Below are 27,689 nucleotides of genomic sequence, written 5' to 3' on the forward strand. Positions count from 1 at the left end.
TGTACTTTAAGCTCCGCCCATTTTCCACCCGTCTTTTCAATTGGTTCCTGTTACTGTCCTTTGTAAATGGTGGCTTTTGATTTGTAAAAAGGCTTAGTAGTCCCACCTTAGTATCTTTTTTTCTAACCTCCTATAAGGATTGCCCCAGTTACATGTGTTGTTACTGTACATGTTTTAATTACAGCCTGTGAGCACTATTTTCATAAAGCTCTTTCACCTGCCTTCTGTTGCAGGCAGAACACGCTGTCCACCAACATTTTTTTTTTAACCAGCGCTGCATGCCTTAGCTGCAATAATAAGTAGACAAAAAATACCAACTACACACTTCTTTTTCAAACCTCTAAATTTGAGGAAAAACAAACTAATCTTACTTATAGTTTGTAAGGTACCCTTTATTTATACCTCTTTATTTTATAGTTTCATTGTTCTGATATACTTATATGCGAGAAAAAACACACTATACAATTTGTACTTTCTGACATAAATACAATACACTTAGGACACTTTACACATAAATAACATCTATATACAATTCATATCCAATTTTTACCTACAAACAACTGATTCTCATAGGGTGTTTTTAATAACACCACAATTGGACAAAGTCGCGTTTTTATAAAGGTTCAATCGACAACAAATTCATACGAAAAAAAACCTCAATGCACCACAACAAAATTCATTGGTGTATGGGACAGCTAATGTCGATTCTCTTAAATTTGCCGACGCGTTTTGAACCCAATGACACCAATTTTCGGGTTCTCCTCAGGGCTCTGTCTCATGTGTTTGTCTGTTCTCTAGTTGTCACCGGAGAGATACCGGACCACAGGGTAGTTTATGACTCTGGGGATCTTCTATCATTTAACCTGCATGTGTCTTTCGCTTTCCGTGGACACTTAATCTTTGTCTCTGTGGTTATATTCAGGTCGTTCTATCTGTTTTTGACTGCCTGTTTCAATCCTTGAGGGCGCTACGGGCGCTGTATACTTTGCGCCTGTGTTAATTCGAGCAGCTTTCTCGGCGTGGGGCCGTCGTATCTCAAGTTCCCTGTGCCTACATCGTTCCCGTGGCTGTTTGGTTGTTTGGTTCCGTTATTCTGTACAGTGTGTTTTTTCTCGCATATAAGTATATCAGAACAATGAAACTATAAAATAAAGAGGTATAAATAAAGGGTACCTTACAAACTATAAGTAAGATTAGTTTGTTTGTCTGGAAAAGGAGTGTTTAGTTGTTATTTTTTGTCTACTTATAATTATATGGTCCAACCAACTACATTTCCCAGGACCTAACCCCGTGATTTAACCAACCTTAGCTGCAATAATGGCAGCCACGCCTTTCGTTTCTTATTTGCGGCTCACCAAACTCGGGCACACGTCTTTTTTTCTATTTCTTTACTTTTGAAGCAATCTTGGCACCTGCACTTTAGCTTAAAATGTTTAAAGCTAAAGCATGAGTGCTGCGATTGTAATAAAAGTCAATAAATAGAATTAAAAGTATGCAGCTGCCTTTACTTTTCCATATGTTTACTTTTGTAGCAAAGGCGGCACCCGCGCTTTAGCTTGAAACATCTTAAGGTAAAGCACGGGTGCCGCGATTGCTTCAAACGTCATTAATAGGGAAAAAATGCAGCTGCATGCCTTTTTTCCCTATATTTTTACTTTTGTTACAACTACGGCACACGCTTTAACTGCAAACATCTTAAGCTAAAGCGCAAGTGACGCAATTGCTGCAAAAGTCAATCAATAGGGTACTACTAGTTGGGGGATTAAGCCCTTGAGGGCTAACTATCCCTCCTGTTACCTCTAGTTAGTCCCACACAGGGGGATTGCTGAGAGCTGGTCCGAGGCCCCCATTTCTCCACCACTCTCCAAATGTGTCTCCTGGTGCACTACTGGTTGGGGATCAAGTCCTCTTGGATGCTGAGAGTTCTTGGGGCCCAAAGAACCGTTATGTTACCTCCAGTAAGTCCCACACAGCTAGATTGCTGATAGGTATTCGGAGGTCACAACTAGTTTCCCCACAACTCTGCAAATGCACCTCTTGATGCACTACTAGTTGGGGGATGAAGTCTTCCTGGATGCTGAGGATCCTTGGGGGGCCATGTTTGGTTTACCGCCAGTGGGTATTCCCTCAGCTCCGAGCATCCCCGTCCTTTCCATTCGTAACTGTTCCTATGCCTGACACTGAGCCTCTGGCTGATTCTCCCACCCATCACATTCCCCACCTCTTCCTGTCTCAGCTGACATCTGCAACAGGTATCTGTGGGCCCAGTTAGGGCTTATCACTTGAGGAGAAAGCCTCAGAAAATGAAAAAATAGGAGGAATAGAGGGCTGGTAGGGATGACTCGTGTCGGGCCTACTGGCACAGACTACGCCACTTTTTTGGCTCCATATCAGACCCTCTAAAAATGCCCAAGGGACAACCACAAGATGCAGAGGACAGTAGTGACCATTTGTTCCACATCATTCTTTGGTTCCCTCTAACTACTCAGACTATCAGCAGACGCGACACCTTTCCAGTTATTGATATCAGTGCACCTCCATGCCTGGCCTCTGCGGAGATGGCGCTGTCCCACTCTGTGTTAATAAAGGCAGCAGGCATGCTTAAGGTGCCATTACCATCGGTGAAGCTAAATTGCAGTATTTTCACTGAAGGTCTGCAGTCCGCCTTTTTGTCAGCTGACCCACTTTTGCTCTTCCATGACGCTCCGATAGAGCCTATCAAAGATGCATTGGATAAACCAACATCTTTCCCTACAGTAAGCAGATCCTTGGTACGTTGGGAGAGATTGTCTTCAAGAGATCTGCTGTTCTTGTTGGTCCACCGGTCACCAGAGAGCCTTACTCATCTTTGTGGCAAACAAAACCCAAAGTAGTTTACAGTGCACCCACCTGACTGAGTCCAAGAAGCTAGAAGGCCTTTGGAAGAAGGTCTTTTCAGCTGGAAGCTTGGCACTTCATTCCTTAAATGGTGCATGCCTTGCGGGGCATGGCAGCGATGGTGGTAGTCAAACAGCCAGAACACCTCAAAGAACACTTTAGCAAAGTGGTTTGTGATGGTCAATAAGTATCTAAACACATCATAAGAGCACTGGACCCAGCGAATTCGGTGACTAGGGACATGAGCTCATCTGCCTCTCTGGACAGGCTTTGCTGATTAATATCTACAGGCTTTTTCGGCGGACTACAAGCCACACTTATAGATATGCCATTTAACAGGTTGCATTTGTTTGTGTTGTGGGCAAAGTGGACCTAACCCTGGAGCAATTTAAAGCTGGAAAATCTACAGACTTTTCCCGAAGTGTCCAGTTGCCGCATAATGATTACTGTTGGCTTTGAAAGTTTTTCTGCTTTTCCAGTGGGTTCCAATTTCATCATCCTGAGACTGAGGCGTACTTCAGTTACAATATCATAATCCCTTTGTCAGACAGGTAATGGGCATGTACAAAAGAAAAGAAGAGGCCAACAGTCACAACAGCTGTCCTCCTTGTCTTCTGCACTATCTGGGAAGCCCTTTTAGCTCCTCCTAGAATGAGAATGTGCGCCTGCTGGAGGATGGGTTTCCTATTTTTTCAGCCTGATAAGATATAAAATTTCACCAATGGGTTCTTCAAATTGAAGACAGGGCTGTGCCCTACCCTTCAAGCAAAACCCTTCCTACATCCTACCCCAACGATCTCCTTAGTCATTTGAGCATTTGAGCATACTGCAGCAGGAGCTTTTAGTCCTGCTGCAGAAGGGAGCCGTGGAGTTCGTGCCAAAGCAGGAAAATGGGCAGGGGGTGGTGGTTTGTAGTTCCCAAGGAGGAGGGTGATCTTCTTATTCTAGGTCTTAGGATCTTGAAGTTCTTCCTTTGAAAGGTAAAGTCCAAGTATCCCTGGCTCAGGTTCTGATGGAAGCAGGAGACTAGTTGGTGTCCCTTGACTTGCAGGATGCATATTTTCACATACCAATCTTGCAGTCCCACAGGAGTTACCGGTGCTAGCATTCTGAAACAATCCACTGTCTACCAGTTTGCAGTCCTGTGTTGGTTACGGCTCATCTCAGGAGATTTGGGATTACTCTAATCCCATACCTGGATAGCTGGCTGCTCAAAACAAGTTTGCCACAGATGGTGTCACATCACTTGCAGGCTGCAGCATCTCTGCTGCTTAACTTGTGCTTTTCCAACAACGTGCCCAAGTCTCAACTAGAGCCCTACCAGCACCTCCTGCTCACAGCAGGAGTACTAGACACAACATCTCTTTGAGCCTTACCTCCAACAAAGAGGATCCAAGACGTTTGGGATATGATTCTGATGTTTCGGGAGGGGCTCTGAATCCAGTCCTGACAATTCTTTGCCTGCATGGTGTGCTGGCTTCTTGCATCCTCCTGGTCATGCACTCATCCTGGGACATGATAGCTCGCCAGTGGTGCACAGACAAAGGAGAAAGCACTATGGAGATTTGGCAGACACCATTTTATCTTTGAGGACACTGCAGCAGGTCTGACTTTGCAGTAGGTGGAGGAGCACATGTCCCAAGGGATGTCCTTCTGCCCCAAGCAGCTTTGGCAATGGTGATTACATAGACATTTACCCTTTGGTGTGGTGCTCATCTGGAGAAGCTGGAGATGACAGACCTCTGGAGACCAGGTATTACACCCGAACTGGCTAGAACTGAGGGTACTTTGGCTGGCACTCAAGGCCTTCCTTCCACCCTTTGTGCCGCAATCAGCCTATCCATATCTTGGTGGATAATGCAACCTCAGTGTAGTATGTCAATAAGCAGGAAGGAGTTGGGTCTTGCCTTCTCTGTTAGGAATTGATGATGTTCTGATTGTAGGTGCACCAACATGGGGTTTGCCAACCATCAGGCCAGCTCTTTGAACACCAGGGCCGACCGCCTCAGTCAGCGTCATCTTGCAGACCATTAGCGTCAACTTCTGCCCGAAGGGTTATAGGATATTTTTTAGCCTGAGGATATTTTTGGCATACTTAGAAATTCTGTATGTTTTTTGTCCTCAAGAATCCATTGCAGGGATCCATTGGGGACAAGTTTAAATTGAAGTTGAATTTTTTATTATGCATTTCCTTCCATACCTTGAGTTCCTCAATTTCCGAGGCATATTAGTCAAGATCGACCAAAGGTTATGTTCTTTTCACTGGGCTGTTTGAGAAAGATGTGCTACGCAGACCTTCTGCACATTTCCTGATGTCACGAGCTTGGTCGTCCACTCAAGGCAGACCTCTACCAGCAAAGGCACAGGTTTTGCTCCAAACCTCCAGAACCTACTTGAGATCAGATGGGGACATCTGAGATCGTTAGGTTGTTGCTGGAAGTGTTTGATGTGATCCTATCTGCTTGTTGCTCTAATGCCAACTGTCTGTTCCGGGAGGTGGAGTAGGTTTGTCACTTACTGTGCTTGGCAGGACTTAGACTCTTTAAAAGCTTGCCTCTCTAACGTCCTCCATTTTGGTCTGTTGCAAGATCAGCAAGGCTTCACTGTCACAGGATATATGTAGCCATGTTGGTCTAAAAGTGGTTAGATTTCTGTAAGGACTGGCAAATCTGGGTCCACCCACTTCCCTTGTCATAACACAGTGGGATTGGTTTTAAACTTTTTGATGGGTGCACCCATGGCGTTCACTTTCTATCTGGAACAATCCATTTTTCTTTCTTCATTCTGTTATCACCTCATCCCACCAAGAAGGAAGTGTGGCTGCAGTGATGCACCTGGGACAGTATCCTTTCTTTTAAATCAACCACACTAAATACTTAAGTACTGGCTACCGGCTCATTGTAGGAAACTCCAGAAATAAGAAGAGCATGGTACTTCTGAAGAAGACTTTGTCCAGCTGTATAATTTTGTGCATCAGAATGTGCCACGTCCTTGCAAATAAAAAGCCTCTTGAGGGACTACATACCCATTCCACCAAGGCAGAATCTTCTACCTCTAATTTAGCCAGGGGTATTCCCGGTAGTTGAGATCTACTGAGCTGCAACATGGGCTTCCCTTTTGCCAAGCAGTATTGTTGGGACTGAGATTTGAGAAGGGTTGGCTGTTTTGCACGTCCAGTGTTTCAAGACTTTGTTTTGAGCATTCCTTCAGATCCACCTCTGGAAATTGGAAGTGCTTTGCAATCTGTTACCATGTACAGAATCTGTAAGTAGAAGTATCCATTAGAAGAAACATTACTTACCTTTGATTGTTCTAGCGGATACTCTATCATCTTGCCGATTTCTCACTAATCAAGCCTTCCTCCCTGGTCATATCATAGGTCTCTGTAATAATACGTATGTTGTTGCACCGCACTTCTACAACAATTGATGCCATTTCCTTATCTCAGACACTCTAAGAACACTTAGAAATGGACTGGGATCTGACATCAGGGTGCCGAGGTAAACCATGCTTGGCTCTAATGATGTCCCCACAACTTGGAACATTTTAGCTTGTGATGTAATGCTGATGTAGTGGTGTGTGTATATATAGTTCATCTTGTGATGTAAAACATCGATGTAGTGGTAGTTTCACAAGAACCAAGGATCCCTGATGGTCTATTTACTCAGGAACGTGGTTGAGACAAAACTTGGAGGTGACCTCTAAGCAGGATTTATTCTTATCCAGTATTATGGGTATCTTTCATAGATTCACATGCCTGAATCATTCCCCGTCGTCGGGGTGGGAGTCCCCGGTAAATAATTATAGTAATGTCACATGGACATATACTTAGTACTAGGCCAGAGGCCTCACATTAGTAGCCTATCTAGGTCCTTATGTAAAAAGGACCAAACTTTGGCCAGTAGCCAATCAGCCCTTATCACCCTCCTGACCTTCCTGGAAGGAGCCCTTGTCCCTCAGATTTTCTACCGCACGTCGTGCTGAAGGGAGTCTCCACTGAGCTCTGCTCAGGTTTTTTCCTATATCTTTGGATTTTATCCTTTTATCCTTTTATTCTTCAAGTTTTGGTAGTAAATATGGCTACTACTCCTAAAAAAGGGCTTTTTAGACCCTGTGCCTCTTGTAGTAAAATGAGGTTACATATAGAGGACAAACATGAAGATTGCCTGTATTGCCTCTATCCTCCGCATTCTGCCAAGGAATGTAAGATTTGTCGCACTCTCCCGGTCAAGACGTTGAAGGACAGGGAAGGGCGACTGCTTCTGTGGCTCCAGAGACTAAAGAACAAAGAGCAGGTAGTCTCCTCAGGTGAGAGCGAGTGTTCCTTCAGGAGCTTCCACTCCGCTTCAAAAAGGCCTGGGCAGTCATCTCCAGATCAGTCTGTGGCGCCTCCTCACAAGAAGCCAAAGTCTGTTGAGAGTCATCCTAAGGTCAAGCCTTCTCTTCAGATGACAGAATTCAAAAAGCCTGCTATAATGTCGTCTAGCCTGCCTGTGACGTTGTCAACAGTCTCCATTTCGACATCCACGGCGTCTACTTTCTCCATGGCATCGACTTCTACCACGTCGTCGACGATGGGTAGGTCAATATCTTCTGTCATTCCTGTCACAAAATCGTCGTCGTCGCCTTTGACAGCGCTCCCGTCGACGTCTGCTTCATCATCGACGAAGGCAAAGCTTCCAGCGTCGACGAAAATCCCATCGTCGACGAGGACTTCCTCGTCGACGAAGATCCCATCGTCGACGAAGATCCCATCGTCGACGAAGATCCCATCGTCGACGAAGATCCCATCGTCGACGAAGACACAACCGTCGACGAAGATACAGCCGTCGACGAGTTCCTCGTCGGCGAGGACACCGTCGTCGACGAGGTCGTCGACGGGCCTGTCGACGACGAGACCGTCGACGACGAGACCGTCGACGGCGCCGTCGACGGTGGCATCGTCGTCGTCGAATGCTACAGTGTCGACGCCGCCGTCGACTAGGACGTAGTCGTCGTCGAAGAAAACATCAATGACAATGAAAACACCTGAAACATCAAAAATAGTAGACGCTACACCATCAACAGACACCGCCTCAAAGGATTTACACTCCAAGGGCTCTCCCTCATTGAAGTATACATATACACACTTTAAAATGTCGTCATGTTTGGTCACACCAGAGATGACCTCACCCAGCAAGGTCCAACAGTTGTTGCCAACGCAGTTTTTAGACACGGAAGATCCAGAAGATCAGTCCATGTTTCCCATAGCATCCAGTCCCTCTCATCTCAACATCAAAATTCATGAGAGTTCGGACTGTGAAGATTTTGAGGAAATTACAATTCAAGAATCAGTTCAAGAGCATACCACTGTTCAGCCTATGGTGTGCCTTCCAGCTTCAATTGTTTCTGACCTACAATTTCTAATTTCAGATTATAAACAAAGATTTGCATCATCTGCTCCTGCCTCTGGAGTACAGGTACCACAGGAAACACCAACTCCTAAACATCGACAGCGGCCTCTCCCGAGGGATGTGCATCAGGAACAAGAGACATTTCCTCCTCAAAATTCTACGGATGAGGAAGAATATGAGGAAGAAGTGGGAATTGATGAGGCCCAGGATGAAGAAGGCGAAATACATGATGACGATGATATGGATTCTGATTATAATGCTAACCCAGATCCAATATCCCCAGACCAAGTACAGGACGATTCAACCCCTGAGGACTTAGGGGGATTCCATAATATCGTAGGAAGAGCGGCTGCAAGATTCAACATCCAAATAGCATCGGAAACGAAGGACTGTTTTCTTCATGATTTCAAAGAACCCTTCAAGAGATCAGCTCGCTCCATTCCAGTAATCGATTATATATGGGAGCAAGGACAAAAAATAATGAAAACTCCTCTCTCTCTCATTCCAGTGCCGGCTAGACTTGAAAAGAAATACAAAGCCCCAGACACTGCACCCGCATGTTTGACTGGTCAACCTAAACCTGATTCAGTTATATCTCAGGCCGCTCAGCGGAAGTCCAGCAATCCGTCAGCGACCATGACCGCTCCTCCTGATAAAGAAGGAAGAAAGCTTGATGCCATTGGCAAGAGATTTTCCTCCATGTCCGCCCTATCAATCAGGGCTGCAAATTCTCTGGCTTTACTAGGTCGCTATAATCGACAGATATGGGCAGATATAGCCCCATATCTGGGGGCGATTCCAGAAGACCAGAAAGACGAGGTTAAAAAGATTTTGCTGGAGGGTGAACGCTCTGCTTCAGAGATGATAGAGGTGGCCCTGGATATTGCTTCTACAGGGTTCCGTCAATTGGCGGGAGCAGCAGTTTTAAGGCGCCAGGGCTGGCTTAAAGCCACAGCATTCCGGCCTGAAGTGCAAGCCAAAGTCCTCGACATGCCTTTTGATGGGGAGCGCCTTTTCGGTGAACTTATTGATGACATGCTGCAAGGCATTAAGAAGGATACCGAAACGGCGAAAGCCCTAGGCACTCTACAATTCAAGCAGAATTCCTTTCGAGGCTCCAGAGGTCGAGGACAACAGTCTCGTGGCAACTATCAAGGTTACAAGTCCTCTTATAATTCTTCCCAGCAGTACAAACCTCAATATCAGCAGAGGCAACAACAACAAGGACAATCCTCATATAACAAGTCGTCCTTTCGAGGAAGAGGAGGAAAGAAAGACAATAACAGACGTCAATGACTGCTTTCTCCAGCTGGCCTCCACCTCTTCTCCACAGTTCGTAGTTGGAGGAAAAATTACCAACTTCCTTCACAATTGGAAGAAAATTACTACAGATCGTTGGGTGTTGCAGTTAGTCCGCTTCGGACACACTCTGGAGTTTCTCGAGCATCCTCCTCCAAATCCACCATGTCCGGCGCAACACAAAAATCTAAACATACTTCAACAGGAACTCTTGCTAATGCTTCAGAAAAAAGCAGTGGAAAGAGTTCCTCGAGAACAAAAGGGGAGAGGATTCTACTCCCGATTCTTCCTGATCAGAAAAAAGGAGAAGAAGCAGTGGAGACCGATACTGGATTTGAGAAACCTAAACAAATACCTCAAGAAGCAGTCTTTTCGTATGGTTACCCTTCAGGAGGTATTACACCTGCTCAATTCAAAAGACTATATGGTATCCTTGGACCTCCAGGATGCCTATTTTCATATCCTCATTCACAAGAGTCATCGACAATTCCTGAGGTTTACAGTGGCAGGCAGGCACTACCAGTTCAGAGTCTTACCATTCGGCCTGAAGTCAGCTCCGCGCATCTTTACAAAGTGTCTGTCTCCGGTAGCAGCATACCTTCGCCAGCATCATCATCAAGTCTTTCCCTACCTGGACGACTGGCTTGTCAAGGCTCCTACTCGAACAGGCGTGGCCAAGTCCTCTACCGCCTGCCTTCGTCTCTTCGAGAACTTAGGCCTAACGCTCAACCAGGAAAAGTCAAATCTACGTCCATCACAACGTCTCAATTTCCTAGGAGCGACATTGGATACACAACAGGAGAAAGCCTTCCCTTCCAGGGAACGTCAGGTCAAGCTGAGAAACCTGGCCGTCCAAATTCAGACCAAAAAGAGAGTCAGGGTTCGACTATTCAAGTCGTTGCTAGGAATGATGTCTTCCAACATATTTCTCATTCCGCATTGTCGTCTCCACATGCGACCTCTACAGGAAGCTTTAACAAATCAGTGGATCCAAAGTACAGGATCTTTCGACGACTGGGTCAAGATCACTCAGGTCATGAAAAAGGCTCTGAGATTGTGGCTTCTGGGCGACAACTTGAACAAAGGCCTTCCTTTTTTACTCCCAGTCTCCCCTTATGTCATAACCACGGACGCATCACTGGAAGGATGGGGAGCGTTCCTTCAGGAATTGCAAGTACAAGGTCAGTGGTCAGTGGCAGAAAAACGACTCCACATCAATTTGCTAGAGTTACGAGCAGTACGCTTAGCTCTTCGGGCATTTCTACCCCGAATCAGGAGCTTCCCAGTGCTTGTGAGGACGGACAACACCACCACAATGCACTACCTAAACAAACAGGGAGGTACTCGATCCAAGACGTTGTCTCGCGAATCTCAGCAAATTTGGAGGTGGCTACTCTAGCACAACATTTCTCTGCGGGCAGAGTATGTCCCAGGAGTAGACAACATCCTGGCAGACTCGCTAAGCAGACAGCGCTCAATTTGCCACGAGTGGGAGCTCGACCAGAAGACGCTCGACTCAGTGTTCTCCCGTTGGGGCAAGCCTCACCTGGATCTCTTTGCGACGGAAATGAATGCGAAATGCCAACGTTACGCAAGCTGGCTTCCCCAGAAAAGATCCCTAGGGAATGCTTTTTCGATGACATGGTGCAAGACCTTTGCTTACGCCTTTCCACCGTTTCCCCTAATCCCAAGGGTTCTCCGGAAATTGAAAGCAGAGAGTTGTACCATGATCCTGATAGCCCCAGCGTGGCCGCGCCAGCACTGGTATACAGAACTACACCTTCTATCGCTGGAACCTCCAATTCTATTCAGGACATGCCCACATCTCCTTACAATGAACCAGGGACAAGTCCAACATCCGGATCCAACATCTCTCAAATTATCGGCTTGGCTCCTGAGTTCAGAGAGTTCCAGAATCTAGATCTTCCACAGGAATGCAGAGTCCTTCTAGCCCGGGCCCGGGCTGAAAGTACTAATAAGACATATTCCCTTAAGTGGAAAAGGTTCTGTTTGTGGTGTAGGGCTCAGAAATTGCATCCGTTCACTTCTACTCCAGCACAAATTCTGCCCTATTTGCTCCACCTAGCCAATTCAGGGCTGGCACACGCTTCAATAAAAGTCCATCTGGCGGCCATCTCCAGGTTTAGACGTTCTTCGTGTGGCGCTTCACTATGGACCAACAGACTGGTCAAGCAGTTTCTGAAGGGATTATTCAGAACTTTCCCTCCAGTACGAGCGTCACCACCTACATGGCAACTAAACGTGGTACTAGCTCAACTAATGAAACACCCGTTCGAGCCAATTCACAAAACAGATCTTAAATATTTGTCATGGAAAACGGCTCTACTACTGGCGCTCACGTCAGCAAGGAGAGTGAGTGAACTGCAGGCTTTTTCTGTGCAAGACCCTTTTATCCAGTTTAAGAATGACAGGGTCATTTTAAGGACTAATCCAAAATTCATACCAAAGGTTCCGTCCTCTTTCCATCTCAATGAACCTGTTGTCCTGAGATCGTTCTTCCCAAATCCATCATCTGCGGCTGAAAGATCTCTGCACTCATTGGACCTCAAGCGATGTCTCAAATTCTACATACACAGGACTGAGCAATTTCGGAAGTCTAACCAATTGTTTGTTGCATTTAGCAGGCCCAGGAAGGGCCTAGCATTGACAAAACAGAGCATTTCCAGATGGATTTCAGCGGCCATCGCATTCTGTCACCAACAGGCGGGCCATCCTCTGCCTTCAAAGGTTCGAGCACACTCCACTAGAGCGGTAGCCACCTCCATGGCGCTCTTTGCTGGGGTACCCATTGTCGACATCTGCAGAGCGGCGACATGGAAGACGCCGCATACGTTCACCAAGCACTACTGCTTGGATTCTGAACTTATGAAGGATGCAGCAGTAGGAGAGGCTGTCCTACGTCATCTATTTCATTAGAGGTGAGCCTTCTTCCTATCATCCCACCTTCCAGGTAATTTACCGCACATTTCTTATCAGGTTGTGAGTATCATGTAAACTGTGTAACAACTTATGATAAGTTTATTATGTCTTTCAAGATGTATGTGAGAAATGTGCTCATTATTGCTTGCTATTCTGGTTCAGGCATGTGAATCTATGAAAGATACCCATAATACTGGATAAGAAATGCGTTACTTACCTGTAACAGCAGTTATCCAGTATTGGTATCTTTCATAGATTCACATGCAACCCACCCGCCTCCCCTGGAAGGGCTCACCTAAGTCTTCTCAGTAGGTACTACTTGGCACGGTGCTTACGAAAATCTGAGGGACAAGGGCTCCTTCCAGGAAGGTCAGGAGGGTGATAAGGGCTGATTGGCTACTGGCCAAAGTTTGGTCCTTTTTACATAAGGACCTAGATAGGCTACTAATGCGAGGCCTCTGGCCTAGTACTAAGTATATGTCCATGTGACATTACTATAATTATTTACCGGGGACTCCCACCCCGACGACGGGGAATGATTCAGGCATGTGAATCTATGAAAGATACCAATACTGGATAACTGCTGTTACAGGTAAGTAACGCATTTCTTTACCTCCATCAGTGAAGTTTATCTCTTCCTTTCCGGCTTGTTGTTAGATCCATGGAGCCATGAATACTTCTTAAATACTAAAGCTAGTGCGCAGTTTATTGAGTATCCCTAGACTGAGCTCTAGCTTTCCCTAAAATGACCAAACTCACACTTTCCCAAGTGTGGTATATTTCTTTTGCTGAGATGGTGTCTAATGTCAGAGAGTATCTCGGAATTAGACACAGTGGCTCCTCTGCTATGGCAGAGGGGCGTCGTGCCCCCCACCAGCCTCAAACCTTCAAAATAAAATATTAATAAAAGTGTTTAATATCGTTTTATTTGTCTATTTTTCTTTCAATAGCCGGGCCTTGTGGGCGGGGATTTACTGTGGGCTGTCATGGAGGGGAAGTGATGGGCAGGACACTGTCGTTTCAGTACGGTCAAGCCGACATGCTTACTGAAGCGGACTCCAACCCGAGCTATGTTGCGGGGTTGGAGACCACAAGCAGAGGCTCCCAGGCTCGTTGGGAGCTCAAATCATGGTGCTCAGGCCAATCCTGATGCTGCTTTCATGCTTCCAGCAGCATGAGGGCAGCGTCCTGATAGGCCGCAGGAGATTCTGGGACTCTGTGCTGTTGAGGACGGAGCAAAAGAACGTTACGTTTTTCCATTTTTTTGTGGCTCCTTTATTGTTTGTCATCTGTCGCTCCCGAACCGCTCGCCATTCAGCCAGGACACGAGCCGCTACCGGATTTAGAACTCTCACCTAACTCATCCTTGGCTCCCAATCAGCTTCTCCCAAAACCAGGGCAAGCCCTGCACCTTCCATTAGCAAGACAAGCAAACTTTTCTGAGTTGATCTAAAGTTGCCAAAACCCAACTGCCAGAGGACACCGTTGTTGCCTTCTAGTACACTCTAATTGGTAAGAATAATTTAAAATGTTCCCTTATTCAATTGATTATTACATTTATTTAATTCACTTATGGTTGGAAACAGTATAAAATATTATATCTTTCTTCGCTCCAAAAGTTTGAGACGACAATTTCGAGCCTTATTTACAAAGGTATTTACAACTTTAAACTTGTTTAATATACAAAAATACCTTATTTGTGCCTGCCCGGAATACCCAACAGCATTAATGGCAAGTGTAAATTCCTTTCGCGTCTTTCTTTGCCAAGAGCTCATAGAAAAATATGCAGTGGTAAATCACATGCAAAGTGGTGAAGGTCTGGTTTGTGTGGTAAGTAAATGAACGGCCACAAAGCTATGATTTTGAGCAGTGACCAAGTCCAGTCTGACCCCGTGACATCCTGGAAACGGTCACAAAATTACTCCAGCGAAATCCTGGAGTAAGCCCCCTTACGAAATGGAAATGGATAAGACCTGCATCAAAGCCTGTTTCCGTTTTTATCTTGCTTGTGTAATGTGAATGAGTTACAGAAATATCTCTTTGTGCCCAAATGTCTTCTCCTCTCACAACTACTTGTTTTAATTATATTTTCTTACCTTCTTAATTTCGCCTACAAAAGGGGTACCAAAAGGACAATTGACCTCTAGGTAGGCACTTAATTACAGCACCCCACATTTTTCTGGGCACTTCTCTGGTTAATACTGGCAACTCCGTGAAAAACATGGGCTGCTTGAACTAGTTTTTACACTTCAGCTCATGGAATCATCATATGGCAACAGTTCTAAAAATGTTTTTCATATTTTTATTAAAAATATAGACTTTTGGCTAAGTTAGGTTTCCCTTTTTAGCAAAATCTCGCAAGAAAAAAGCTTCTTCCTAGTCCAATAATGAAATCCCATTTTTTAATGCAAAAACACGGATGTTAGCAGAACTGTTGTTTTACTTCTCAAAATGATGTAACTGGACCATGTGGGCTCCAAGACTCACCTTGCAGGTAGCTTATTTAATGCCACAGGCAAGCTTTAAATTATCCAAACAATTTAGTCCGACATGTTCACATTGTACCTTCAGCTGTAGTACCACAGTGCTGCATGTGATGCCTTCTGATGTGTTGTTAAAAGCTTAGATAAAAATCAAACCTGCTCGTTGGTCCTTGGCTTTTAGCGCCTTGTGTTAGGGGAGAACACATGCAGTGAGAGGTAAGTTAGCAGCCTCTCACTACCCAAAAGTCCAAATATTTAGAGTCCACATTCAAATCATGGGGCGTACAAGCAAAATTATGGATATTTCTACTTACCTTTATGCACCTTTTTGATTATATCATAGTATCATCAGTTACTTAGTTGTTCAGGTATAGCTTTCTTTGTAATTTGCTTCTTTGTTTCTCATCCGGAGGACTCATTCATAGTAACCCGGTTGCACGTTTATGTGATATAATTTTATTAATTTTGCTGATCTATTTTCCAGTTTTTTTATGATCAGTGTGATTTACCACTTTCCCTAACACCAATAAAGTTGACAAAAAGATCATTTTATTAAGGGCTTTGTTTATGATGAGTTAGAACTTTACATGTCATCTTTTAGGAAGCTTGTTAATGGAGTAGAGAGAGACTCCATATTAATGATTTCCATTTACAGCTTTTGCCTTCCAAATTAACTATTAGTTTGTAATGCAAAATACCCTCCAGCCAGATAAAACAAGGAGCCATTTACTTCTTAAATCAGTGCTGCACTTTCAGGCTTCTCTTTGGAATACCATCCAGAATACCACAACAGAGGGAATGTCTATCACCAGTTCTTCCGTCTAGTCTCAGTATACTTGTTAATTATAGTGTAAATTAGTCGTGTACAATAAAAAGGCTCTCAATTTACTTTCTCTATGTGAAAGCACTTTATTCTGCATGTGTCTCCACAATCACATTTTCAGCAGCAATTTCCAATTAAGAAAAGGGGTTTACTGTAAATGTAGGATATTTCAAAAACCCACTTCTAATCTCATATGACAGAACGTTTTCGTATTTTATTATTTTGGTCAAGTTCTCAAATCTCCTCACTTGTAAGCCCACACATACATTTGTTGCTTCATAACGGTTGCATTTCACACGTTAGTGTTGCATAATAATATTGTTCTATCATTGTGTTTCACTTGACAGGCAGCCTGTGTTCTAACAGTATATTATTTTCACTTTTTTTTTCTTTAATCATAGCAGCACTAGCAACTCGTGAGATATTCTCTTGTGTTGCCCATATAGAGTAGCTGTCTTCAGAGGCGCAAAGAAAATTTGGGTCTGTCAGGCTTTGGCTGTTCCCGCAATTGTTAATATTTGACAAACCAAATAACTTTCACTATTGGTAAGACTGGGACTTGTAATTTTAATGGAAATAAGAGTTTTTATTTCCTTAATATCAAAGTATATCCTTAAAATACTCATTGGGAATTAATGGATGAATATTTCTCAATTTGTATGGACGTTTTGGAATTGCATACGTCTGAGAGCATTCATTTTTCCATCTATCCTGATTTTAATTTGTTCTGTGAAGGCTTTACTTTTGTTTAATTAATTCCATTGGTTGCGAATTTATAAGCTATTTCTAAAAGTGGTCTATTACTGTATCCCCTGATGGGCCTGGAGACTTTTATTTTTTTCTGCTATTATATGTTACATCAATATTTTGATGCCTGGACCATACTTTTTCAACTCTTTTGTGGGTAATAATGGGATTTAAGCCATGTAGATAAAAATAGGTTCAAGCTCTAGTGTCATTCTGCATGGCAGCAAGCAAGCTCTACCAATATATTTATTCTTCTCGAAGTTTGTTTCAACTGCAGTGCATGTTAGCCACCAACTTTAGTCTCTTTGCTATTGATCAAATGGGTTTCATTTAAAGGTAGATGAGATAGTCACAATATAGTATGATCAATCACAAGGTATCATTTATTTACCACATACAAAATTACTCTTTATATCTTTTTATATTTAGATGCAGTTAAACTATTCAATAGTGTTAGTCCTATTTGTTGGAGACTCTTGGAATGAAACATTTATTATTAATATCAGAGCTATATACAGTGGTTCTAAAACACACTTGCATTGGTTTATTATCCAGGCTGGTTAATCTGCATAAAGGGTCTATACAAGACTGCCTGCTGCCTTCACTGCGTTATATTTAGCTGCTGCATACCTAGCCACTGTTATCCAGTCTAATACTACTATCTCTGGTGTCAAAATAGATTAAATGGAATACAAATTTTTACTGTTTGCGTATGGCTAAGTTATAAGAGTCTATTAAAGTTATCAGATTTTCTGAACAGTTTTGATCTCACTCAATTAGAATAGGTTTACTATGATACTAATATCGAGACTTGTAAAGAGAGAGTATAAAAATGTTTCTGTGGAGGCAAGATGGCGTCCGCTCCGTCGGTTGCGTAAGCTTTCACTCCTGATCTAACCCTCCCCCTATATCCTTAGACTCGGTTTTGGATTTAAAAAGGCTCAACTGTGCAGCAACGCTCTGGACATGATCTGGGATGTGCATGGCATATATTCTCTACGCTTATTTTCGAGATTTCACCCCACCTGGTGTATCCGTTTTTGCTTCCGATCAGTGCTTGGCGCACTCTAATGTGGTGCCGCCTCGTCTGCTTCAGCTATAGCAATAACTCCAAAGGTTGCGAGAGGAGCAAAAACTCGCAGATCAGCCAACTCTTCCAGGGCAATGAAGTGCCGCTTGGCTGTGCAGCGCGGTGGTGCAGGTAATACCAGCAACCTGGAAAATGTTTTGGAGAAAGCCCGCTGCACTGAGCCTGGCAAAAAATCTCTTTCAACGTGCTTTCTGTCTGCCAAAGGTAGAAAGAGCCAATTAGCTCAAACCGACAGGGAGAATTTCGGTATGCTGTGGATGGCTGGGTAGCCAACATAGGTACTCAGCAGAGCCAACAAGAAGAGGCTGATCTGTCCGGGCAGAAGTTTGAGGTGAACCCTGCCAATGGAGATAATCCAGGTAACCTGGATTATCGGTAAAACGGGGAGAAGGGGTCCTTAAGAATTGTAGGGAAGCCTCTGGTGAGGGTGTGGGGGGCAAGACTCGTACCTGTATCAATTCTTCCAGGCATAGGCGCAACTAATAGATTTTTAGAGTTAGCCTTGAAAAACACCATAACACCGCTGAGAACCCCCACAAACAGACCAAAGACGTGTAAGACAGGGAACCACAAGGACCAGAGCTGCAACAAGCCAAGGGAAAATCCTGGTAACCATGATGTCTTGAAAGAGACAGACTCGGGGAATAATTCTTCTCTTTCTGACCCTTCAAACTCATGAGAAGATGAGGCTTCACTTCTCCCAAGGCAGTCTTCAAGTGTAGAATCACCAGGCAGTGGCTGAAGTGAATCAAGCAGTCTGCACCTTGCGAAGGAAGCCATGGGAATACAGATACTGGACCAGATATGATGCGGAAAAGGAAGGAGCTCTTTGATGGTGCAGAACAATCAGACACTGCAGGGGCACTCTTGTGAGACTATTCGTTCACCTCTGGGCTTGGGGCTGACAGAGGTCCCTTGCCAAGGCATACCAACCCAGTGACATTGGAGAATCCCAACAACATTTCACTTTCTGTGATTTATCAAAGTATTACGGCACACAGAGAGGAGACAAGAACGGAGAGTCAAAGAACTCTGGGAGCATGCAGCAAGTTGCAGAACTCCATTTGGAGTGTCGCAAAGACCTGCTTAGAGTTCGTTGAAAGGATCAACAATGCGGAGGCTCGAATCTTAACTCTGGAAGGTGAGCTTGCGGCCCAGAGATCTACAACAGAGGCAATACGGTCTCAGAAGGATGATACGCAGTGGAAATTGATGGATTTGGAGAATCGCCTCCGGCGGAACAATCTCGGAGTTCTGGGTATACCGGAGGGTTTGGAAGGACAGGATGCCCTGAAATTTATTGTTGAGCTGTTTTACGGATGCCTTCCCCAAGATCACACAGTGGAATTGGGACCAGCAAGTCCAGAGAGCTCATCGATTTACCCTTAAAGCAACATCATTGACTGGAAAAAACATCCTCTAGACCTAGGGCAATTCTAATCTGTTTAAATAACTTCCTGGCTCGACAAGCAGTGTACGATCTGGCACGGCCAGATAAGAAGAGGGCAGGGAATGAGTTGTTTGTGAGACCAGATTTCTGCCATATGACAGTTGAGAAACGCGGGCAATTTCAGCAGTTAATTCAATTATTCCAGGGTAAAGGGGCACAGGTCTTTCTTCTCAATCCTGCAAAATTGAAGGTTATATATAATGATCAAATCCGTTTTTTCTCATGTGATATACAAGCTCATGAGCACTTGTAGTCACTGTACATTTATTACTTGGGGGTCTTGTGTTTATTGCTGTGGAAAAGGAGGGCTGGGGTTTATTGGATTGGATGCAGGAAATTATGGTAATGCTGCATGGTAACTGACTTCTGGAAGGGGGGTGAACAGGGGGGAGTGGAAGCTTCCCATCACACTGGTCCATGGGTCCTACTGCCTTGATAGGTGGTGTGGAGTGGTGTGGGGCAGGTAAGGGGGGGTCAGAGAGGTCACAGCTGTAAGGGTTTGGGGGCACTTTAGGGGGTCAAGGTTGGGGAAGAAAAATAAAAACAATCTGTCATTGCAAAGTTGGAGCAAGATGGGTGTATGTTGATTTTGATATTAATCATGGTTAAGTTTTCGAATGTGAAGATTAATATGATCTGATGGGGGATAGGATGATGGCCACATGTTCTTTTAATGTGTGTGGCTTGAATAACAGTGCTAAAAGGCAGAGAGTTGCTGCAGAGCTACGGATATTACAACCCGATGTGATTTGTATACAAGAAACTCCTATCCCTTGGGACAAGCGCAAGATGTTGGCAGAACTGAGCTACACTTTAATAGCCTGTACGCAACAGGGTACTACAACTCGATGGGTGGCTATTCTCGCAAAACAAACTGTACATATAGTAGGTAGAACATTGGTGGATTAATACGGCCCTTGGGTGATTGTGGAATGTGCTGTAGGTTCTATTACGTTTGTTATTTGCTCTGTATATGGATCCAGTTCAGATGAGGCACAGGTTCTCGATTTTGGCATCTTGGCCTTCATCCCTGGTGTTGCGCGACTGTTTTCATATTTATTTAGATTGCTTGGAGGTACAATCAGATAATTGAAGGTATAGGGGTAGGAAGCCTAAAGTATTCACAGCACTACAATGGCTCTTAGCTGATCATGGACGTTTGGACGACAAGGATATATCCTGCCCCTGGTTTCACATACTATTTTTGCCCACAAAACAAATTTGTCATACTAGACTACTTTTTTATCTCTAGGACATTAACAGCAGGGATTAAAATTCATAACCTCCTCTGATCATAATCCCTTATTGCTAGATATTCCTGCTATAGGCTTCCCATCGACCATGAAGATCTTTTTCCTTTGAAAGGAAACTCCTGCAAGATACCCTGTTTGTCAGCCATATCAAACATTGGATTATACAATTCCTTGAAATGAACCGCAACACAGCTGCCTACTTGCTGGTATGGGACGCGCTAAAGGTAGGGTTTAGGGGAGAGATTCTGAGTTTTGGGCTCCATAAACAGAGGCAGGTTAAGCTCCTGATGTAGAGTGTAAATGAGGATCTCGGAAGGGCTGAGCAGAATCTCATATAATGTGTGCATGATATCTCAAATACGTTGTCACAAACTGAGGTTGCCCGCTGTAGGGCTAGAATGAATTCACACTGGACCAAAGAGATCTCATGTAAATATCGGGTATATAGAAAAGATTATGAATATGGGGAAACCACAGGATGATGCTTAGCGAAACGAGACAGGTCTAGGGAGGTTGATCAAGGGATAGCTGCTATGAAGGATTCAACAGGGAGATTCACTCTGAGATTCTTATAGTGTTAAGGATCCTTTATGACGACCTTTATACTGAGAGTGGTAGTACTGGAGGTCCGGCGGGGGATGCACTGATAGAGTATGTATTCAGGGAGAGCCTTAGCCACCAAGAATCTGTGCACCTCGCTGCCTCCATTACACTAGATGACATGGAAGAAGTGAATAATACACTGGCTATGGGTAAGGCATCTGGCCCAGATAAATTATTAGAATTTTATAAAGTCTTTTTTCAAGAGCTGAAAACCGATATGCTGGCGCCATTCCAGTAGGCACAGAAGGGGATGGGTCCGCCATCCTGGGATCTGGTGAATATCATTGATAAAAAAAAAAAGATAAGCCCCTTACACTACCTGAGTCATATAGACCCATCTCCTTGTCGAATGTGAGGTAAAATATACGCTGAGATCCTAGCTGTGCGTCTAGCCAGGGTCATCGCCTCGTTGAACTCGATCCGACCGCATGGCTTTATTTCAGGAAGAGGCACGGTTAATCATATCATTAGGGTAGTGACTTTATTTAATTTAGCTAATGTACACCATGCTACGATGGGGCTGGTATTATTGAATGCCGAAGAGGCATTTGACCGGGTCTCTTGAGAGTTCTTGTGGATGGTTCTTCGATGGTTTCGGTGTGACATAGGTTTTATTAAATCCATAAGGGCTATGTATAGAACCCCCACCAGTTCGAATTTGCATGATGGGCTTAGGATCAGAGCCAGTTACTATCTCCAAGGGAAAGAGGCAGGGATGCCCCTGCTCGCCTTTACCATTTGCTCTATATATCCACCCATTTCTCACTATTTTGGAGGATAGTGTGATCATCAAATCTGTTCAATATAGGCAGGAAAGTTACCAGGTGTGAGGTACTGGGTATTTCAGAATCGGTACTGAACCGGTAACCCAGCGGTGTCAGGGTACACCCTAAGACCTCGAGTACTTTCCTGATTCAGACACAGAAACTCAGTCTTCTAGGTGAAGTCAAAGATCGAATTTATTGGCTGCAACCAAGTAACAGGCATCCTAGAAGTACAACACGTGTATATTCTAAGGAGACTGCTCAATCTTACCAAGCCAGTCTTCTCTTTTTATGCAAAATATTATGCTTCAGGCAAACATTCTTAGGTTTACAGTTGACCATTCACATATTTTCACCACAAAGAAAAAGCAGAGTCACGATGACAAGCCCACATTTCAGTTCGTCCAGCCCACAACAAATTACCCGGCAAGGCCCAACATTTTCATCAGATATCGGTGAACCCCCAATAAAAACGGGCACCTCCTCCTCGTAAAACAAGACATATGTAAAGAATCAGGGACAGGTGTGAGCAAGGTTAGGCATGGTGTGTGTGTGATGAAAAGGTTTATGGCATGTTGTGCCTTGATGCTATCTCGCTTGGCCACTGGGAAAGAAACTGGCCGGGCAGGTTCGGCCTGGGGCAATAGTCTCAGCTTGCCCAGGTCACAGAGAAGTCAATTAAGGTGTGCGTGTCCTTTGGAATCGAATTTGGCTGTAGTTATAAGCCTATGTGAGGGCATCTCACAGAATGGCTGCTGTACACAAAATGGAAGCCAAGGGTTCAGGACGAAAATGACGATTTCGAGGTGAAATCGTTACTGGAATATGACGAAAATGCTTGTACATAGTGTATTAGCCATTCTCGGTCTTTTGATACCAAAATCGTCATACTGCGGCAAAGTTTAATACACGAGTCCAGAATTTTCAGAACCACAAACCCTCCTTTTGCCCTTACAGAGGCAATTTAACCTATCCTCATGCTAATCTGAGTCCAGGTCTATATTCCTAAAGTCATTGAGATGTTGCTGTAACATCATCCTAGTACTTAGCTCGTCTCTTGATACAGGTTTCCTTACACATGATGTAGCACAGAGGCCACATATTGCAGGAGCACACTGCACGCACAGACAGAACAGGAAAAGAATGGCTAAGACCATCCCAATGACCATCAGAATTTTCCACCCCCAGGCGGATATCAGTTCCCAGAACCATCCCATTAACGACCAATCTCCCTTATCCACATGAATAGATTCGGAAATCTTATGCAGTTTGGAGATAGCCTGGTACACTGTTGGAGCGTTATCTGGAATGAAAACACAGCAACTCGATTGGATCAGTTTACATACCCCACCTCGGTCTGCAAGTATGACGTCTAACGCGAACCTGTTCTGAAGGGTCATGAGACGGTCCGACTGGAGCTCAGCAGTCAAGTTACTAAGGGCACCGGCAGTTTCAATCACGGTGGATTCAACCACCCTTGTCATTTGCCTTATGTTTCTGCTGTTAACCATGGGTCCCCAGAACGGCAGAAAACCCTTTACGAAGTCCCCAAATTCTTGTCCTGCAGTGTCTTCTTCACTGAAGACACCTCTAACTATCCTTGTCTTATGGTAATCTGCCGCAGCTGTGTAGGTGGGAGGCAGCAGGAACGAAACAAAACATGTGCCCGAAAAGTCAGGGGGCAACCATGTATAGGCTCTATCATGGCAGATGAAATAGGTACCCTTAGCTGCTAAAAACGAAGGGGAAGTCTGAGATGCAAAAACATACGTTTCAGTGCAGATACTCTTCCCTAACTGAGCTCTGGGATTCTTGCCAGTACCTTGCAGACACAGGTGACCCTGATGGGGTACAATCCAAATCGGGGAAGATCTCTTAGCTTGCTGTTTCTCACCCAGAGTAGCTCCATATCCGGTCACGTTCCATCCTATGTATACTAGTGTCTCATCTCTAGGGATAGTCTCGTAGGAAATATCTTCCTTAATCATGTCTACTATACCCTTAACTAGAGCACTATTCTTAGGATTGTCTTCCACAGAACGTAGGGGGTAGATTTCATGTGCATAGATGAACTTTGTTCTGTATGCCCACACAGAACCATTGTGGCTGAAAGGCAGGACCAGATAAGGGATACCTTTATCCGTTGTGTGAGGCATAAGACCACACACCCAACAGTTAGTCGTGTTCATTACTAGTTGGTGTTGGTGCAAAAGCTGAACGAAGGAGTTATTAACGAATTCCAATCTCCTAGCGGATTCATGTTCAGGAAGGGATTGAAAAGAGTGTGGGGAAACAGTAGAAGGAGGAGGTATGGGCGATGTGGTGGGTGCAAATGTCACTTGAAAAGAGAATAAAACATATCCTATTAAAAATATCATTACACTGAATAACATGAAAATGCACAATATCAAAAAGCTTTTCTTGGTCATCATTTTACATATTCTGCTTTTAAAGTTCATTTCTTTGGCAGGTCTCCCCATCTCAAAAAACTCCATCCTCTCTAATATGCTGCTCGCGATGGTTGGGTGTTCTATGCTAAGGAATGCTTCTGTCAGTCCAGGGCAACTCCCTTAGACCAACCAGAACTGTCGACCTAACGTCTTCAGCTGCACCCCAAAGACTTTGGGCAACCGCGACCCTATAGCGCAACCCGGATGGTGGTTCGAAAAACAAAAATAAAAAAGTTTTTCAGATGAGAGAGCTGCACTTTCAAAAATAGCAATAGAAAAGGAATATCTTTTTGTTAGTTCACAGTTCTCGGCCTCAGATTATATCTTTGTTTTCCAGGTATTGTCTGGTCTCGGAAAAGGAGTTCAGGTTCTGTCGTGTCCAATCGAATTGATGGTGATACAGCCGGTTGCAAAATATTGTCACTCTCTTTTTCAGTAAGTGTTCCTTTTACACGTGCATCACTGAAAGGCAGAAAACTAGGCACGGTTTCAGTCTCTGAGTCGGCGACACCCTCCTGGACCCACCGGTCGTACGGCAGAGGCAAGGGCACCCTCTTACAATGTACACCGTGGATCCAGTGCTTCTTTCCTTCCACTCGAACACCTGGTCTCGTTGAAAGAAGGACGAGGTGTGGGCCGGTCCACCTGGGCTGGTCGTTCTTTGTTCGCTGAAAGTTTTTCACCAGAACCCAGGATTCAGGATCGATGTGATGACCTGGAGCTTCAGAGGCTTGAGGCAGAGTATCGTGAACCTGTTGGTGTAAAACACGCAATTTCGCCGTCAATTCGTACAAATAGTCAAGCAAAACAGGGTGTTCGATTTCACTAAATTTTGTGGGCCTTGGCACTCCCCATATGTTGGCCGGGCGGCCGAAAACTATCTCATATGGACTAAGTCCCACTCGCGAATGCACAGTCATTCTGGTGGATAGGAGTGCTAAAGGCAGAGCGTCAGGCCATTTAAGACCAGAGCTCGCTTGAATTTAGGCCAGTTTTAACTTTAGCGTGCCATTGTAACATTCTACTAATCCAGCTGATTGGGGGTGATTTGCAGCGTGAAATTTCTGATGAATGCCTAGCCCTTCACATACTTTCTTCATCACTCGACCCACAAATTCACTCCCATTGTCACTCCAGACCATTCTCGGCATTCCAAACCTAGGGAAGAACTCTTTCACAAGGGCTTTAGCTGTGGATAGGGCAGTGCTGTCTTTTAGGGGGTACGCTTCTACCCATCTTGAAAAGGCACAAACAACAACGAGTACGTATTTCAGGTTGTTGCACCTTTCCATGTGGATGAAATCTAGCTGCAAAACCTCGAACGGATACGTTGGAGGCGCAAAATGACCAGCTGGAGTTGGGGTTCCCTTACCAGGATTGTATTTCAGACACACCATGCAATTCTTGACCACATTCTCTGCACACTTAGGAATTCCAGCATTTTTCCATACTGGAGCCAACAACTTACAAATCCCTTTCACACTGATGTGAGCCATTCCATGGGCCATTGTAACCACTGCAAGCACATACGCATCAGGTAACAACCATCTCTGATGCTCTGACAATTCAACCCAACAACCATTTGCATCCAATTTACCCGTACTTTCTCTCCACACACTTAACTCTTTCTCTGTAGCTTCAGCTTGAATAGACTTCACACTCTATCGTGTCTTCACACATTCCAACGTCACCAATCCATCTTGCAGGGCCCGCAACTCATCCCTTGCAGTTTCTTTTGCGATTTCGTCAGCAAATGCATTTCCACGACCAACATCGTCAGTCACCTTTTTGTGTGCGCTACATTTCACAATCGCAACTTGCAAGGGCAAAGTAAGTGATTCAAGAAGCTCATTCACCAACTGACCATGTTGAATCTTAGCTCCATGCGAATTCAGAAACCCACGTTCTTTCCACAATCGTCCAAAACTGTGAGCCACACCAAATGCATACTGGCTGTCGGTATATATAGTAACTTTCATTCCTTTTGACAACACACATGCTCTCGTAAGTGCAATCAATTCTGCTGCTTGAGCTGAATTATGTGGGATACGTGCAGCTTCAACAATTGTATGCAAAGTCGTGACAGCATATGCTGCAGTCGTATCACCATTCGGAAGCTTGAAGCATGAACCATCGACCCATAAGGTACCATCACATTTTGCAAGGGGAGTATCCTGGAGGTCTATTCTCCCTTTTGTTTCTTCTTCTGTTCTAAGAAAACAATCATGCTGTTCTGAATCATATAATTCCTCTACAATCGGCAACAACGTAGCTGGGTTAAGTGTGTTGCATCTTTTTATATGCACATGGCTCGCTAACAATGTCAACTCGTAACCCGACAATCGAGCACTAGTTAAGTGCTGTGTCTTGGTTCTGTTTAACAACGTGTCCACTGCATGTGGAACCATCACAATCAATGTGTTATTCATCACTAACCCAGCAGACTGTCGAATAGAAACAGCTGCTGCGGCTCTCAAGCAACTTGGCAATGCTTTAGCTACCGGGTCTAAAGTCGACGAAAAATACGCACATGGACGCTGCTTGTCTCCGAACAACTGTGTCAACACTGATAATGCACAACCTTCTTTCTCATGGACATACAATGTAAAGGGCTTACTGTAGTTGGGGGTACCCAACACAGGAGCCGAACATAATGCTGTGCGCAATTCGGAAAAACTTTTCTGACAATCTTCTGACCATGGAACGGGATTCGGTGTATCTTTACAGGTTAATGCCACCAAAGGTTTGGCTAATAACGAAAAATTTGGTATCCATTGCCTGCAATATGATGTAATGCCCAAAAAAGCACGCACTTCTCTCTGTGTTCTTGGCACACTCAATTTCGCTATTGCCTGAATTCTTTCTGGGGTCAGTTTCCTTCCCTCCTTCGATAAGAGATGACCTAAGTAGGTCACTTCTTGTCGACAATATTGCAATTTTGAGAGAGACACTTTGTGATGCAAATCACACAAATGACGCAATAAAGACAATGTGGCTTCTTTACAGATTTCCTCAGTATCTGCAGCAACAAGCAAATCATCAACATACTGAATGAGGGTAGCGCCATCAGGTAAAACAATCGTATCAAGCTGTGTTTTTAAAGCTTGACTATATATTGATGGACTTTCACAGTAGCCCTGGGGAGCGCGTTTAAAGCGGAAGCTTCGACCTCCTAAACTGAAGCCAAAAATATCCCTACTCTCCTCAGCAATCGGGATGCTGAAGAAAGCATTCTTCAAGTCAATCACCGAGAACCAAGTCGCGGAAGCAGGAATCATAGTCAATAGGGCAGTGATATCAGGAACAACTGGAAATTGTGGCACAACTATTTTATTGACCTCTCTAAGATCAATCACAAATCTGTAAACAGGTGGGTGGGAAGGATCAGTACGCTACAAGACAGGCAGAACAGGACTATTGCAAACGTTGCCTCTTGTCTCTTTAATTACATCTTTCTCAATCAAATCATAAATGATTGCTAGCAACGCTTTCTCACCTTCACTAGAGATTTTGTATT

General features: G+C 44.3%; 1 protein-coding gene across 4 annotated transcripts in view; it reads left to right on the forward strand.

Annotated features, from left to right (window-relative positions):
* Positions 1 to 27,689, forward strand: part of PRIM2 (DNA primase subunit 2) — a 1,274,342-nt gene that overhangs the window by 705,726 nt on the left and 540,927 nt on the right. The window lies entirely within an intron of this gene.

This window comes from Lissotriton helveticus, chromosome 6 (genome assembly GCF_964261635.1).
Source record: "Lissotriton helveticus chromosome 6, aLisHel1.1, whole genome shotgun sequence".
In the NCBI taxonomy this organism is placed as follows: Eukaryota; Metazoa; Chordata; class Amphibia; order Caudata; family Salamandridae; genus Lissotriton; species Lissotriton helveticus.